This window comes from Marmota marmota, unplaced genomic scaffold (assembly GCF_001458135.2).
Source record: "Marmota marmota marmota unplaced genomic scaffold, marMar, whole genome shotgun sequence".
Taxonomy (NCBI): Eukaryota; Metazoa; Chordata; class Mammalia; order Rodentia; family Sciuridae; genus Marmota; species Marmota marmota.
Window position 1 is genome coordinate 12,384,685 of NW_025999961.1, and position 16,778 is coordinate 12,401,462.

Below are 16,778 nucleotides of genomic sequence, written 5' to 3' on the forward strand. Positions count from 1 at the left end.
GCAACACATAGCAATGTATAGAAAATATCAAGAAAACATGAAACATTTTTAGAAATAGCAAGTAAATGATAATTATAATGTCGTTGCTTAGCATCTTAGCATTAAATGACAGTGGCCATTATAAGGAAAACATTTCACTTTCCTGCCCAAAGGCCTGTCTGAGAAAGGCTCACCATTCCATCATACCAACCCAACCCTTAACTGCCTGCATTAGGACCTACCCATCTCTGATTCCTGAGCCTTCCAGGTGAAAGTCCCAGAACTCAAACCTGTTTTGCCTCTCTCTCTTATAGAGAGATGGCCTTTATTTGTTGGTTCTGACAAATCCACTCTCCTGTGTATCTCTACCTAGTCTCCATCTTTCATTTCTCACTTACCCATCTCTCGTTCCTCACTTTCCCTTCAATAATAAGTACATTTTACATTGTATATGATAACCTTACTTATTAAGAGGACAGCCAACTCAAATTTGATAACAAAACTCATGCATAATTTAATAAACTCTAAAAATTAAAATTAGGAAAAAAACAACATCATTGAGACAAATGCAAACCTTTATAATCAGACATCTCAATAATTATGACAAATAAATTTAAATTGAATTCAAAAACTGAAAAAAATATACATGATTCCTCTTTAAAATGATTATGGGCACAAAGTATAATAAAGTTGAAGTATGCTGATGGACTAATGCAAATAATATATAAGTTTATGAACATCCATGGATACATATAAATTTTTGAAATTCATAGTATGATTGGTAGAAACATAATAAGTTAGAATGCCACAAATAAATTTAGTACTTTATATATCAAAGTGATTAAACAAATAAATTTATAAAAATGTACTCTATAATATTATGGACACATCAATTTTTCTATTAACACAAGAGATATATCTTATTTTATGTATGCTATGGGATAGTTTCAGACTATTCCTTAATAAATTTTTTTTCACAATTTATAAATGTCTTTATTAATACATTTTCAGTTGAAATTTTCAATTGTAATTCTTTTACTTTTACTCTATTTTCCTAAATTTCATTTATTTTTACTTCAGTATTTGTCTCATAGTTGATCTCAGGAAATGGAAACAATTGACAACTCTGCAGCCAAGTCAACAATACTGGATGTCAAAACATTTATTCCCTCACCCATTAATACATCTTCGTTATAATAGCACTCAACAAATGGGTCCACTTTTTAATTATGTTACCTTGAATAGAGTAAATTTTGCTAAATGAATGAGCTTTCAGTGTGTGTGTGTGTGTGTGTGTGTGTGTGTTTTCTTCTCCATAGTCTTCTGTTTTACAACTCCTGACTGTGATGCTGGGGGGAGGGCTGAGAGCTGGGTGCTATGTTGCTGAAAGCAACACTAGTTAGTGTGGTGTCCTCATTTGAGACATCATCTACTAGGCACTACCTGCAGTTTATTGAGGAATGAGTTAGTTTTGAAACTTCCAACAGCCATTCATAGTAAGAGGCAGATTAGAACTCATTATTCAGTCTTCTGGCAATAATTCTTAATCAGCCAGCCTCTAATATGTTCAATTCTAATTTCTTCTACATACATTTTCTGCAGAACTGAGAGGATCTCCTAGTGGGTTTTCTCCTGGATTTCCTTTCATGAAGAAAAAAGAATGGGAAACAAGATAGAGTGAAAAATAAGTAATTTTAAATGTATGTGATATGAAGGAGTATGATAATCTGAAAGGATTCTTTTCAGTCCATTAAAAATCATTGAATATAAGAAAATCAAATGTACCCATTTTTCATTTAATTATGAGCCTTGATTCTCAGAAACAACATATTGATCCTCATGTTAGCATAATCTGGACAATTTGACCCTTTGGACATTTGTAGAAAAGTAAATCAGAGTCTCCAAGGCTCATACAGTGTTTATTGCAATTTCAAGGGATACTTCTGCAATTAAATTCTTGGTTGCCTGTTTTAAAACTCTAACTAAAGATTTACTATCTTCATTTGGGGAAGAAGAAATGTAAATAGTTGCACAACAATCATGTGTACAGCATATTCACACCAAGAAGGTGCTCGTGGTTATAGACATGCTTCTCAAGTTGCTCTTCTTCTCCTGAAGAACTTTCTGCAGTCCACTACAGCAGTCTGATGCTAGCAGTTATAAATAACCATTTCTGGAAATTTGAGCTGGTCCAGTAAATATTCTGGAGATTTAATTATGTCCTAAACTAACTAGAGCTGTTTAGGGGTGAGCTTTCTCTGTACCTATGAAGCAGGTTTTCAAAGGACAGGGATAGCTGAAACTGAGATTTAAGGCTTGTTGCAATTAATTTTCATACCTTGCTCAGAAACTTCAGTGTTTATCACAGTAACTAGATTCTTTTCTTAGAATTGTGTATGAAAGAACCAAAAAGTTCAATGTCTCAGTTGCATATATTTTCTTACAATGCAAGTAAGGGCAAATACTTTTTATAAAGGGTACTGTAGCCATCCTTAGACTTTGTGGTCTGCACATTCTTTTTGGAAACTGCATTACTGTGGTCCAGGAGTATAAAAAGAGCCAGAGACAATAAGTAGGTCATTGGACATGACTGTATTCCAATAAACTTTATTTATGGGTGTTGAAGTTTGAGTTTTATGTAATTTTCATATATGTGAGATATTTTATTTTAGTTTTTTTTAATCTGTTGAAAATATAAATGACCATAAAGGAACAGTAGGCCAGATTTAAGCAACAAGCTATAATAGATTCTGCTATAGTATATTAACTTCAAATACATAAATAAGGGCAAATGGGGTAAGATGATAGTCATGATAGTTTTCTTAACTACAGTTACCATTTTAGTATGCATATGTACATTAATACATCATGTTGTACACCTTCAAATATGCAATAATTTATGAAATATGTAATGAAATATTCATAGTCAAGCATTCAATCCCTTTTTTATCAGCCTTTGACCATAAGCAAAACTCTGATGTAAGTAAGTAAGAACTGGCCACTATGATCCATCAACTTCAGCCTAAAACCCACAAAGCTCCTTGGCTCATACTTTAAAAATCTGTTCCAGTTCTAATTCAGGTCCCTGACAACTTGGAAATAATTTAACTTCATTCTTTATTCCTCTTGTCAAGGCAGTGGCTCTCTGCATGGTGTCTTAGCCATATTTGGAAAATCTGTTAGTGCTCTCTTATTTCATATCCCATAGAGGGTGTAATTAACTAAGGCCCAGAATAGAAAGCAACTTTGACAGTGTCCTGCTTGCAACCATTGAATAATGGGGATGATGGGGTATCTACTTTTCTCTAAACCTTTTATGAGGCACATTATTTAGAATGACATAAATATATGTTTTATTTTTCTGCTCTGGGGATTGAACCCAGAGGCACTTTACCACTAAGCTATATCCCCAGCCTTTTTGTATTTTGAAACATCGTCTTGCTAAACTGAGGAGAGCTAACTTGATGAAGCTGGCCCCAAACTTTTGATCCTCCTACACCCAGCCTTTGAGTCATTTGGGATTACAGGTGTGTACCACTACCCCAAGCTAAATATGTTTTAAATTAAGATATGACAACATTTAAGAAGTAAAGGAAAAAAAACCCTCCTAATAAGATATTAGTAAAATTCCCTTTTATGCTAAAACACAGCTTTCTATATTTATTTACATTTTATTTTATTATTATTCATTTCATATATATGTTTACTATTTGGCAACAATGCTTATCTTGTCTATTTAACATCATTAAGCATAATCCCTTGACCTGCCATTATGTTTTAATTACATCACTTATACTACTGGAGTTCCCTATTTCCCTTTCTCTGTTTCTGTCCAATATTTGTTATATTTTTTGAAAAGCCAACCTTAAGCATTTATAACCTCATAAATATCACTTTCTTTGAATTAAGAAATACACTATGTTCACATTTACCTTTACTTAGTCCTTCAACCTATTCCTTTTTTCTAGAATAAATTGTCTTTTTTTGTTTTTCAATATACCTATTGTTAATCGTTCACACTGACAACAGTCTCAGATAACTGTTCAAAACAATGGACAGATTGTATTCAATATTCAAAACCACATTAAAGATCATCATATAATCTCACTGCTACCTGTACTTGTTTTCCTCTTAGTAAGCCTTTCCTTTCCTTGTTCAAATCCAGGCTAATTATTCATCCAGAATGCTCCAATTCTCTTGCTATTTTCTTTAATTTTATTCTGAAGATACTTTATATCATTTGTCTTTATCAAATGTTCTCTTTTCAGGAACCCACATTTTTCTTTTTTAGGATTAAGCACTAATTTTGTGGATCTCTCTAGCCTAAGAAAGATATCAAAGGGGTGACATTTTAGAAGGCTGGCTTATTTAAAAAATTCTTTATTATATTCTTAAAATTTAATCTGGGTATGTAGCTTTAGAGTGAAATTAATTGTTCCTTAAAATTTTTTGAGTTATGTAAGAGTTTCTTTCTACTTACCAATATACTTGCTTGAATTTGTATGTGCAAAAATTCTAATGTTATCAACTCTCTGGATTATTTCTTTTTTTAAAAAAAAAATAAACCTTTTTTTTTTTAATTCTGATTTCTCTCTCCCCGCTTTTTCTCCCTCCACCCTCCTTATCTGTCTGTACAGATACAAGCAAATATATACTATGCTATTTTCACTTCCCTTTCCTTGAGAAGAATTAATCACATGATCACCCATAACTACAAGGGAAGTGGGATATGTATCACATGCCCAGCTACTAAATTTCAAACTACAATTCTGGGTTATAGATGGATACAATCAAGCAGATGTGATATAAGTCAGGCTCCAAGTTTTCATGTATAAATAAATGTGCTCATTTCATCCATGTTTTAGCATTAAGCACTACCAGATTTGGGATATATTTGAAAAAATAAATTCTCTTAAGCATGAATTTTTCCCCGGCTTAGTAGACATTTCTATCAGCTTTTCTTGTTTCACCACTGGTTGTGTATAGGTCCCAGGATTGTTAGACCTCAGAGGACAGTATTGACATAACAGACAGTGAACAAAACAGACAAAGAACTCTGATAAAATAGGCAACATTAAAAAAAAGAGAGAGAGAGAAAAGAAAGAAAGAAAAAAGAAGACAAAACAAAGTCGCAACTCTATCTAAAAAAAAATGTTCTGAGGAGGAAATCAAATAGAAGATGCAATAAGAAGGAAAAATCAGAAAATCAAAGGAAACCTAAGAACTAAAAAATAAAATAAATAAAAAATAATGAGTTGGGCTGGGGATGTAGCTCCATGGCAGAGTGCTCACACAGCATATTCAATACCCAGTACATGAAAATCAAATCAAAAGAACAACAACAAAACCAAACACTTCAATATCAGGTAGGAAGATATAAGAATCAAGATGAATGTTCTACCAGATAAAAGATAAGCAAGAAAAAAGAAAATAAGAGAGAAAACATAAGAAGATGACAGAATCCAGACAGCATCAAATGTATTCAAATTCCATTTTAAAAGTAAATAAAATAAAGGAAAAATTATCACAAAAACAGTTTAATCATCAGCCTCAGCATTAAATTCCACGACTATCTAGTTGTATAAGTGCTCAGAATAATGAATGTAAAACTGCAAAGTATTCTTATTATAATATATTTTTGTTAAAATAAGAGAGATACCGAGCTAATAGGACACACACACACACACACAGCCCTTTTAGAACTCTTTTCTAATGACGTTTTTCCATCGAATGTCTGGACCTAATGAAAATGTTATCCTGAAAGATGATGGAGTTCTGAGAAATAGCCCTGATTTTCATAAAACCACATGAAAGAATGCTCCTGTCATTCTGACCACTCACCAAGAATTGTTTCAAAAGAAATAAATAATTTTGTATTCTGTTGAGCAATTACATTTTGGATTTCATTATCATTGTAGTGTTTCATACCTTCATTCATATATTCTATCCACTACTACATACAAAACCTTTTATATGTTTTGCAAAGAATCTTAAATCTGCATATCCAAATAGGTGTTTTTTCACTTGGTCTACTGTTCAAGAAAGACACATACTCATTGGAAGTATTTGAATATACAATGGGGTTTTATAGTGGGGGTAAGATGCTGGACCCTATGACTATTGCTATGTAATAGATATCATCTTAGTGCAATGGTGAATATGACCTTAATATTGCACGGAAAATACTCAGAGATTTTGCCATTTCCTAAAAGTAGAAATATATTCCCTTGAATTCAGCAAATGTTATTTGCTGTGCTCATGTACATCCATGGACAGGTTTGATGAGACTGCATATCCTGCTTTCCTTTTTCAGACAGCAAAAAGCTGTTTCATGGAACAAGTGTTTTAGATGAAAATGAATAGGTAGGAAATAAAACTATAATGTAAATCTAGACCCATAGTTAGATAGTTGACAGCTGCATGTCTCAGGGAAAAAGAGTCAATATTTTCTGTGATGATAGATTGAAGAGGGATTGGAATACAGCTGGATTTCTTCTGGTATTTCATAACAGTACACATTTCCCTCAGACTTAAAAGAGATCTCTAAATGGTCTTGAAATATTAGAATATTTATCAATCATGAATCCTGTTACTTCTAGTTAAATATAGATACTGATGATTTTTAGGTATTTACACTGACATTTTGGAAACAAGAAGTATTGCTAAATACTTTTGCAAGAGGTTCAATTTTACCAATATATCCTGGAGTCATTATTGCTTGTTTCCCCAGAAAGAAATATGCATGATTAATAATGTTTTTTTATATGATAAAGATATGACCATGCTCCAGTGAGTTCATAAACTATGAATTCGAAAAACATTTCAGCCTTTGGAACTTCTACAGATGTCATTAATTTTGTTCAGGTATACACTTTATCAATATGCTTTAAATATTACACAAAATAAAAAAGACATTCTGTGTGGATCATCCTCCATCAAACCACCCTTAAATTAATATTAAATATATCTATCTTACTGAACACAAACATGTTCAACTATTTTTCTTTTTTATGTTTTCCATGCAAAAGTTTTATATTTATTTGTCCTATTTTGTTATGCATGATACTAAAGTTCTTATAATTTAGAATAGACATGATTTATATGAGGGGAAAACTTACTCAGATTTTGTAAAGATATAGGAAAATTATACTGTCAACCGGTGAATGTTGTGAGAGTTAACTGTGGTAATATAGGACAAAAAATAGAAATCTGTTGCTCTAAAACTAAGACTGAAGTACTCAGCCTGGCCTGTAAACCCTCTGATCATCTAGTCTTGATCTACCTCATAAATCTCATTCAACATTAAGTTTTCATCACATGCTATTCTGACCTCTTCTCAGGACCATCTTGAATATTCCAGGCTAGTTATTTTGCCTGAAATTTTCTCTCACTGCTCATGCAATGCATACAATCTTCAGCTAGTTTACTCTTGTTTTCTGTCAAGTCTCTGTTCAACAGTGCTTCCTCAGGATAGTCTGAGTACATTTAGACTCCGTGTTTGAATGATGTCCCTCTAATATATACTTTTATATGCATGCTGCTTCTCTTTGTAGCTCCCCTTCTAATTACAGTTTTTTGTTTGTTTGACACTGCACTCTAAATTTTCTTTCCCCCATTAAGCTGCAGGGGTCATGTCATTTTTAGTCATCTGTATATTTTCTTCACTGAAAAATAAAAGTGTTACACATAGGTGAAGTTGAGTAAATATCAGTTTTATGAATGAGTGAATGAAGTAGATTATATTTATATGTAGCTTCAAAATCCTTTTTAAAAAGGAATGTGAGGGCTGGGGATGTGGCTCAAGCAGTAGCGCGCTCGCCTGGCATGCGCAGGGCCCTGGGTTCGATCCTCAGTACCACATTAAAAAAAAAAAATAAAGATGTTGTGTCCATCGAAAACTAAAAAATAAATATTAAAAATTATCTCTCTCTCTTTAAAAAAAGGAATGTGAGACATGAATTGAGCCACATCAATGTTTCTCTTTGATATCTTTAAAAATGCTTCAAGTTTTTGTAAAAATAAAAATTTTTTTCACTTAGACTTTGAGCAAAGAATAATGATTCATATCTAAACTTTTGAAATTCACTAAGTAAACTTGGAAGTAAGGAATATGAAAACTTAGGACATAATTTGAAAATATTAGCATTCCTCTCACAATATTTCTTTTAAAAACATGCTCCAATAGTACCAACTTTCCTGCAAAGGTAAATAATTTACCTTGAGCAAGATATTAGACAAAAAAAATAGAATGAGAAATAAAAATTGAAGATTTTGATTAAAAGTTAACCCTTGGAAAAAGGAAATGGCCTTGGTTGGTTTACCTATGTATTAAGTCTTTAGGATTGAAAGGTAACTAAAACTTTGAGAAGAATCTTCACTATTTTTGTGTCAAAGCACAGGATAACAAAATTTGGGACAGCCAATTTGTTTTTAAAGTGATGGAGGTAGGTATTCTAAAAACTGACAGACTATGAGATGAGACATTATAAATTATGGGTATAATGCATTATCAAATCTCCATCTGACACATGATCCATGTGCATGAGCATACTCTAATCAGCTCAACAAAGTTTAAAATCACTTTACTGGCTTTTGAACTTATGTCCAAGATACAAAGCTTGCATATTAAGTACGAATTAATTGCTATAAAATGCAAATACACAAAAAACATTGTTTGGAGGAATATATAAAATAACATTTGAAATGTTCAAGATATCCTGTCTTACTAAGGATTTTCCAGAAAGAACCAATAGGATAAATGAAGAGATGGATGAGAGGGAATTTACTAGAGGAATTATTTCCCACAATTATAAAGGCTGTGTCCCAGTATGTGTTGCTTACAAACTGGAGAACCAGGGAAGCCCTAGTGCAGCCCAATGTGAGTCCAAGGACTTCAGAAACAGGAAAGCTAATAGTATGACTCTCAGACTCATGCTTAAGACCAGAGGACACAAGGTGCTACTGGTACAAGTTTCCAAGTGCAAAGGCTTCAGAGTCTGAAGTTCCAAAGTCCAAGCAAAAGAGGAAAAGGGGTTCCTTCATCAATTATTCTTACAACCAAACATCTTCCAAATTGTATTTCTTTCATTTACTATCAAGCAAAACATTGGCTATAGGCCACAAATGGATATGTAATGCATATCTGACCATTTGTCCTAGGAAGCAAAGTGCACAATCAAGTACAGTAGCTAAATTTCTAACATCTGGGATCATTTTTCTTTACCCTTCTATTATATCACAAAAAAAGGGCCGAAATGCCATAGCTGTCCATGTTATGCAAAACCATTGGCAAACCAGTCACTTCTTTCCTTCTTCCTTTGCATACTTATTCAGTACACTGGTGGGGAAGGATGATGGTGTAAATCCTTGAGGTTTAATGGATGGAGAATCTGGAATATTAATTCTTAAGGGAAGAAAGTAATGTACTTCATCTCCAGCAGAAATAGTTAGTTTGTGCCTTTCCCCTATTTTTTGTTCTATTCATGCATTCTGCCAATGGGATGAGACCTCCTGCCTCCATAGGATTCAAAGACAACCTCTTTCAGAAACACCCTCACAGACATACCAAAAAAAAAAAAAAAAATGTTGGCACCTATTGACAAACCCTTAATCTAATCAAGTTGACACTTAAAATTAAACAGGCATCCCAGAACTATTTAGTCCATGAAGAAATAGAAAAAATATGACTCAATCTCAAGAAGAAAATGTTCAGAGACTAACCACAGATTTTTATTTCTTATATGCTAATTGGAATCAAGCCAGTTGTTATAAGCATGTTATTAATGACAAATAACATATGTCCATAATAAGAGAAATATAAGAAATTCTAGCAGAAAAAAAGAAACATGATAAAAATCCAAATGAAAACTCTAGAATCAAAATATCAAGTATCTGAAGAAAAAGTTTCACTTTTATAAATACCACATTTCTTTATCCATTCATCCATTGAAGGACATCTAGGTTCACTCCACAGTTTAGCTATTGTGAATTGTGCTGCTATAAACATTGATGTGGCTGTGTCCCTGTAAAAAAAATAAAATAAAATAAAATAAATAAATAATTTTTTAAAAAAGAAAAAGTTTCACTTACTGGTGTTGTCAGACACCCCCCAAAGATCCTCATATTTCAAAATCTCAATCTGTGAATAAGCTATTTTACATGGGAAAAGAAACCTTGTAAGTACGAATTTGCAAGCAGACTTTGAAATGGGGAGATTATGCTGGCTTGACCAGACCCACTGTAATCACAAGAGTATTCAGAAGGTGAAAAAACAAACAAGAGAATAGAAAGGCAGAATTCCCTTTGGGAAATGTCAGAGAGATAAACTGGATCTGTTGAGTATTGCTGTCTTTGAAGATGGAAGAAGGACAATATAAAAATACTGAGACAAAAGCTGACTTTATAGAAGTAAACAGAATCTTCCTTAGAAGTTCCTGAAAGGAATGGAGCCCTGCAGTACTTTAATTTTAGCCCAATGAAATCACCCTGCTAAACTTCTAGAGTACATACTATTAGATAATAAATATGATGCTTAAAAAATACATTTGTATTGAATATTTCCAGAAGCATTATGAAACTAATATAATTGGCTCACCAGAATGATTAAAGAATCAGTGTGCTTATTTTTTTTTAAATGAGCTCAAACATGAGGAAATGGAAGAAAGAAAAGCAAGAAAGAGAAGGAAAGGAGGAGACTTTGCCAGTAATTCTCCAGGGAGTTTCTAAAAGCCTTTAGTCTTGGATTGGGGTGACATTTTTTTTTTTTTAATTTTAGTTATAGATGGACACAATACCTTTATTTAATTTATTTATATGTGGTGCTGATGACTGAACCCAGTGCCTCACACATGCTAGACGAGCGCTCTACCACTAAGCCACAGTCTCAACCCCTGGGGTCACATTTTTGAGCCGTCTTGTTCTGAGGCTTCAGCATCTTGGACTATGCAGCTACTGCTTTCTCCAGCTCTCTAACCCAGACTATCCGGCTTCTGATCATGTAAGCCAATGGAATAAATTCCCTTTTTACAATCATACCTCCCATTGGTCCTGTTCCTATAGAGAAACCTGACTAATATATCTCTATAGCAAACACCAAAAATAATTTGAACCTTTTAAGTAAATTAGATACATTAATAATGAAATCATATAAATAGCAAATTATCTGAAAAATAGAAAAGGGGAAATAAAGAAACAAAAAAAATCTATAAAACAAACGGCATTCATAAATCAAAATATATCAATGCTTACTTTACATGTTAATGAACTAAACAAAACAATGAAAAGCCAAAATTGAAAGGATAGATGCAAAGTAAGCTTCAACAATAGGTTTTCAAAAGTGATGTACTTGAAAAAAACAAAAAACAGAGTGAAAGAAAATTGATGAAAAAGTATCATACAATCTTTAAGTATAAGAAGTCTCAGATGCCTATACCAATATCAGGTACAAAAGGTTCTCAAAGAAAAAGGTGAAGAACAAAGGGAAACAATTCATAATGATAAGAATTTCTATTCTTCAGGAAGTCAGGATTAGAAATCTATTTACCTATCATAAGAGCTTCAAGTTATGAAGCAAAACTAACAGATAAGGTGATAGATAATTCCTCAATTAAAGTCAGAAAGTTTAATATCCATATATTACATTGATTATGGAGACAAATGGAAAAAAATTAAAAAGATGTTACAGAAGAGAGTAGCATAAATATCTTGCATTGGAATTTACAGAACTATACAACAATGAACTTTATTATTTTCAGTTTATCCCTGAGTATTTATAAACATAGATCTCATGCTATGGAATAATGTTTAAATATATTTAGAAGGATTGAAATTATGCAGAACATGTTATCTGTTGATGATGAGATTGATTTTGAAAACAATAACCATAAGAGCTATAAAGGGCTAAGTAATATAATTGCTTATATTGATGTAAAAAGTATCATATTGATGAAAAAGTATCATACAACCTTTAAGTATAAGAAGTCTCATATGCCTTCTGAGACTCAAGCAATATAATTCTAAATAATTCCTGGATCAAAGAAAAAAACTAAAGTAGAAATTAGAAGAGTTTGTATTTAGTGAAAATAAAACTACTACATAAAATGTGTGACTTGAGCTGAAGGAGCACCCCAGAATTTATCGACCTATTTTTTTTACATTAAAAAAGTAAGTTACCTTCCTCTTTGAGAAAATAAAGAAATGAAAACTGAAAAAATGTCTATCATAAGTACAATAAGAAAAAATTTATTAAAAAATTATACATTTATAAATTTTACAATAAGAAAAATCTTTGAATTTGTATGTACAGAAATTCCTCCAGAACACAGAAGGAATACTTCCCAATTCAGATTTTGAAGCCAAATCTTCTAAAACTATTTATTTATTTATTTATTTGGCACTGGGGATTAAACCTAGGGATATTTTTAACCACCGAGCTACATCCCCAGCCATCTCTATTCATTTTGTCTTTTTTATTTTTAGACAGGGTCTCACTAAGTTGTTGAGGCTGGCCTTAACTTGGATTCCTCTTGCCCCAATCTCCTGAGTCTTTGGGATTACCGCCCTGTGCCACTGAATCCAGAAAAATCTCATAAAACTTTAAAAAATTAACAAATACAGAACAATATTCCTTATAGATATGAATTATAAAATTTTTAAGCATTTTTAAACTTAATACTGCAATACACAATGGAATATATCAAGACCAGATAAGATTTGAAAATTTGAAGAATGAAAAAAACAAACAAGAACTAATAATATTGGTCAACAATAAAAAAGAGCTGGGTGTGCTGGTATATGCCTGTATTCCCAGTGACTCAGGAGGCTGAGGCAGGAAGATTGCAAGTTCAAAGCCAGCCTGTCTCAAAATAAAAAATAATAATAATAAAAATGCAGCTGGGGATGAAGATCAGTGCTAAAGTGCCCCTGAGTTCATTCTCTGGTAGTAGTAGTAATAATAATAATAACAACAACAACAGAGAATGATTATAATAAGTACATTTAAAAAGCTCTGAGAATATTCAACACCTGGTCTTGATTGCATCTACAAAAAAAAAATAGAAATAGAAATAAACTTTCTCATTCTTTCAAAGATATGTACAAAGTATCTAGAGTTAACATTGCACTTACTTTCAGATGTTGAACTCTCATCCCTTAATATATGGAATACCACTAATCTACAATGTATTGTCATTCCTGTTAATTTTAACAAAATTAAATGGGAAATATAAGTAAAAGAATTAGAAAAAGAGAGGGAGAGATGAAAGAAAGAAGGAAGGAAGATGACTGTATTTGTAGATCACACAATCTTTATCCAAAACCTTAAGGATAATGTAAATTCACTACTAGAACTATTAAATTAGTTTAGCAATACTAATGGATGCAAATATATTTCAATTTTTACTTTAGTCACTAGCAAATAGAATATAATTTGTATCAAAAATCAGTATGTGGAGGGATAATCTCAGCAACAACTTTTCTATATATCTGTAATGTGAAAACTTTAAAAGGTACAGAGAAGAAAATGAAAGAATGCCGCAGTCTGGCTTGGCAAAATAACCGGGGGTGACAAGCAACTTGTGAAGATTGAAACAGCTGGAGGAGCCGCTTTATTACGGAACAGCAGAGGTATATATACTTAACTAATTACACACAGCTTAACTTAATTAACATCATCTACATACAGCAGTCATTAAGGAATCCTCATCATCTTAATGACTCACTGATGTTACTTCACAAACCACTCCTTCTGGCAAAGTGCCAGGCGCCATCTTGACTTGTCTGTGGCCCTCAACAAAAGAACACCTAAATGAATAGTGGCCTAAAAGTAACCAAGTATTCAAAGACATCTCATCTAGAAGTGTTGTTATTTCCAAAGTGACCTATAAATTCAGTGTAATCTCATTAAAAATTCTCAAGCCTTTTGTGTGTGTGTGTGTGTGTGTGTGTGAAAATGTTCCAGAATATGTAAAGGACTCAGACTATCTAATACAATTGCTTAAAAAACTAAACAATGTTGACAAACTCACATTTCCTATACTTCAGGAATTATCTCAAATACATAGTAAGTACTATAGCCTGACACCAGACTCAGAATTTATAAATACACCAGTAAGCCAATCCCCCAAAACCAAAGGCCAAAACGTTCTTTCTGATATGTGGGTGGTGATGGTAACAGACAAAAAGGAGGGGGGCAGTATAGAAGTTCACTGGATTAGACAAAGGGGAATGAAGGGAAGGCAGTGGGGATGGGAATAGGAAAGACAGTAGAATGAATCAGACATAACTTTTCCTGTGTTCACATATGAGTACATAACCAGTGTAACTCCACATCATATTCAACCACAAGAATGGGATCCTAATCAAAATATGTTATACTCCATATATGTGTAATATGTCAAAATATATTTGACTGTCATGTGTATCTAAAAAACAAGTAAAAAAGAAAAAGAAAAAAATACACTAATGCAATAGAGAGCCCAGAAACACACACACACACACAAAAATGGTGTTATTTTATTTTCAAGAAAAGTATATAAGTTATCCCTATTAAGGCAGAAGAGTCAGAACAAAACATGTAGTTCAAGAGAAGAAATCAGTCTAGCATACACAAGGGCATGTGTTTGATCACCAGCACCAAAAAGCAAAACAGAAAATTCCCTTCAATAAATGAAATCATAATATAACAACTGAAAACCCATTTAGGAAAAAATTGAACCACACAAAAATTGAGATGGATTATATGCTTAAAAATTAAAAAGGAAAAAAAAAACCTCAAAATTATCAGTGTTTTATAATAATATCTTGTAGAATATTTTCCTAAAACAAGAGTAATTTCTTTGGGCATAACACAGGAAGCAATAACAGCAAATAATTGCAAAAAGTGATGTGCTAGACTTTATCAAAATTAAAAAGATTTTGTTCTTCAAAATATATCATTAAAGAAATTAACATGAAGACATTGGCACAGACTGAGATAAATTTGGCAAAACATATGTCTGATAGAAATTGTATGAGGATGCACAAAAAAATTCCTTCAAATGAATAATAGAAAAGATAGTTAAAATGAACAAAGTGTAATGGCACTTTATAAAAGAATAATATCCATGTGGCTAAAAAGTCCACAATAGGTTCTCAGCAGAATGTGAGGAGGAAAATACAAAGAGAGCCCTCAGTGATCATCACTATAAGCATCTTGATTGTCTGTGGTAAAAGGCTGATGGCATCAAAAGCTAACAAGGGCATGAAGCAACCAGAATTCTCAAACTTTGTGGTTGGGAGTGTAAAAGGTCATAAAAAATCCTGGCAGTTAATGATACAACTAAAATAATTCCTACATTTTATCCATCAGTTATAATCTCAACCATTTACATATACATGTGCATAAAATGACTTTTTATTCAGGAATATTCATAGCAACTTTATTTATGATAACCCCAAGGTAAAATCTTTCTCGGTGTTCATCAGGAGAAGAATAGACTAAAAAATGTATTTTACTCATGCAAAGAATAGTACTCAAATTTTTTTGTTGTTCAAATTAGTTATACATGACAGTAGAATGCATTTTGACACATCATACATAAATATAGTATAACTTCACATTCTTCTGATGGTACATGATATAGAATTACACCAGTCATGTAATCACATAGGGTAATAATCACAGGGTAATAATGACTCTTTCATTCTACTACCCTTCTTACTTTCATTTCTCCTCCTCCCTTATCACTCCCCTCTGTCTAATCCATAGTACCTCTACTCTTCCCTAACCCCCAAACTTATTGTGAATTAGCACCCATATAACAGAGAAAACATTTGGTTTTTGTTCTTTGGAATTGGCTTATTTTGCTTAGTATGATATTCTCCAGCTTCATCCACTTACCAGCAAATGCCATAACTTCATTCTTCTTTAAGACTGAGTAATATTCCATTGTGTATATACGCCATATTCTTTTTATCCAGAATAGTACTTAACTTAAAAATAAAACAAGTTGTTGATACAATGAAAGGGATGTGTCTCAAAAAATATGGATGCTGAATGAAAGAAAAATCTCTTACATGTCATAAAGATAATTATTATATATATTTGCAGGAGTTTAGACAAATTTAAAAACTTGTTCATATTCTTTACAGATCCGATCTAAGAGTAAACTCGTGCTTTGTATGATATCAAAATTTGCTTTATAAACCACTACACTATATGTTCGTTTTGCATTTGAGAAGACCAAAGAACAAAATTTAGGAATAATGACTCTTCAATCCAAAGAGAACACTCCTAGTAAATATCAGAATTATGAATAATACAAAGCACACTTTAAAAAAAGTCAAAATGAACAAGATATATATTTTCACTCCTTAGGTCTGTAAAATTCCTCAGTAAATTTAGTGTTGATCATCTCTCCCACATGTATTTAGTGCTTTATCCCAAACCATTCTGATTAAAATTTCATTTGATAATTTTCAAAAACTTTCTTCTTTCTTCCTTAAAATTATGACTTATAGCATATAGCATAGTGATTAATAGATGAAATAAGGAAGAAAGAAACAAGAAAAGAAGGAAGAAAATAAATCTTGATTTGGCAGAATTGTGTAATATAAAGTAGAAGTTAGTTGGAATATATCCTTTCCAATTCAATCTGAGGATTTTTTTATTTGTTTGTTTTTTGTATGATACGGAGGATTGAACCCAGGAATGCTCTACCACCAAGCAACAAGCATTCCCAGCCCTTTGCTCGCCCCTCCCTCCTTCCTTCCTTCCTTCCTTCCTTCCTTCCTTCCTTCCTTCCTTCCTTCCTTCCTTCCTT

The 16,778-nt window shown here is 32.4% G+C and overlaps 1 long non-coding RNA gene across 1 annotated transcript in view; it reads right to left on the reverse strand.

Annotated features, from left to right (window-relative positions):
- Window positions 1-221: 221 nt before the first annotated feature.
- LOC125616726 overlaps window positions 222-16,778 on the reverse strand; it is a 20,899-nt gene continuing 4,342 nt past the window's right edge. The window contains exons 2-3 of the long non-coding RNA XR_007347458.1: window positions 14,388-14,399; window positions 222-348 (exon numbers count right to left, since the gene is read on the reverse strand). This is a non-coding gene — a long non-coding RNA (uncharacterized LOC125616726). The remainder of the gene's footprint in view (window positions 349-14,387; window positions 14,400-16,778) is intronic.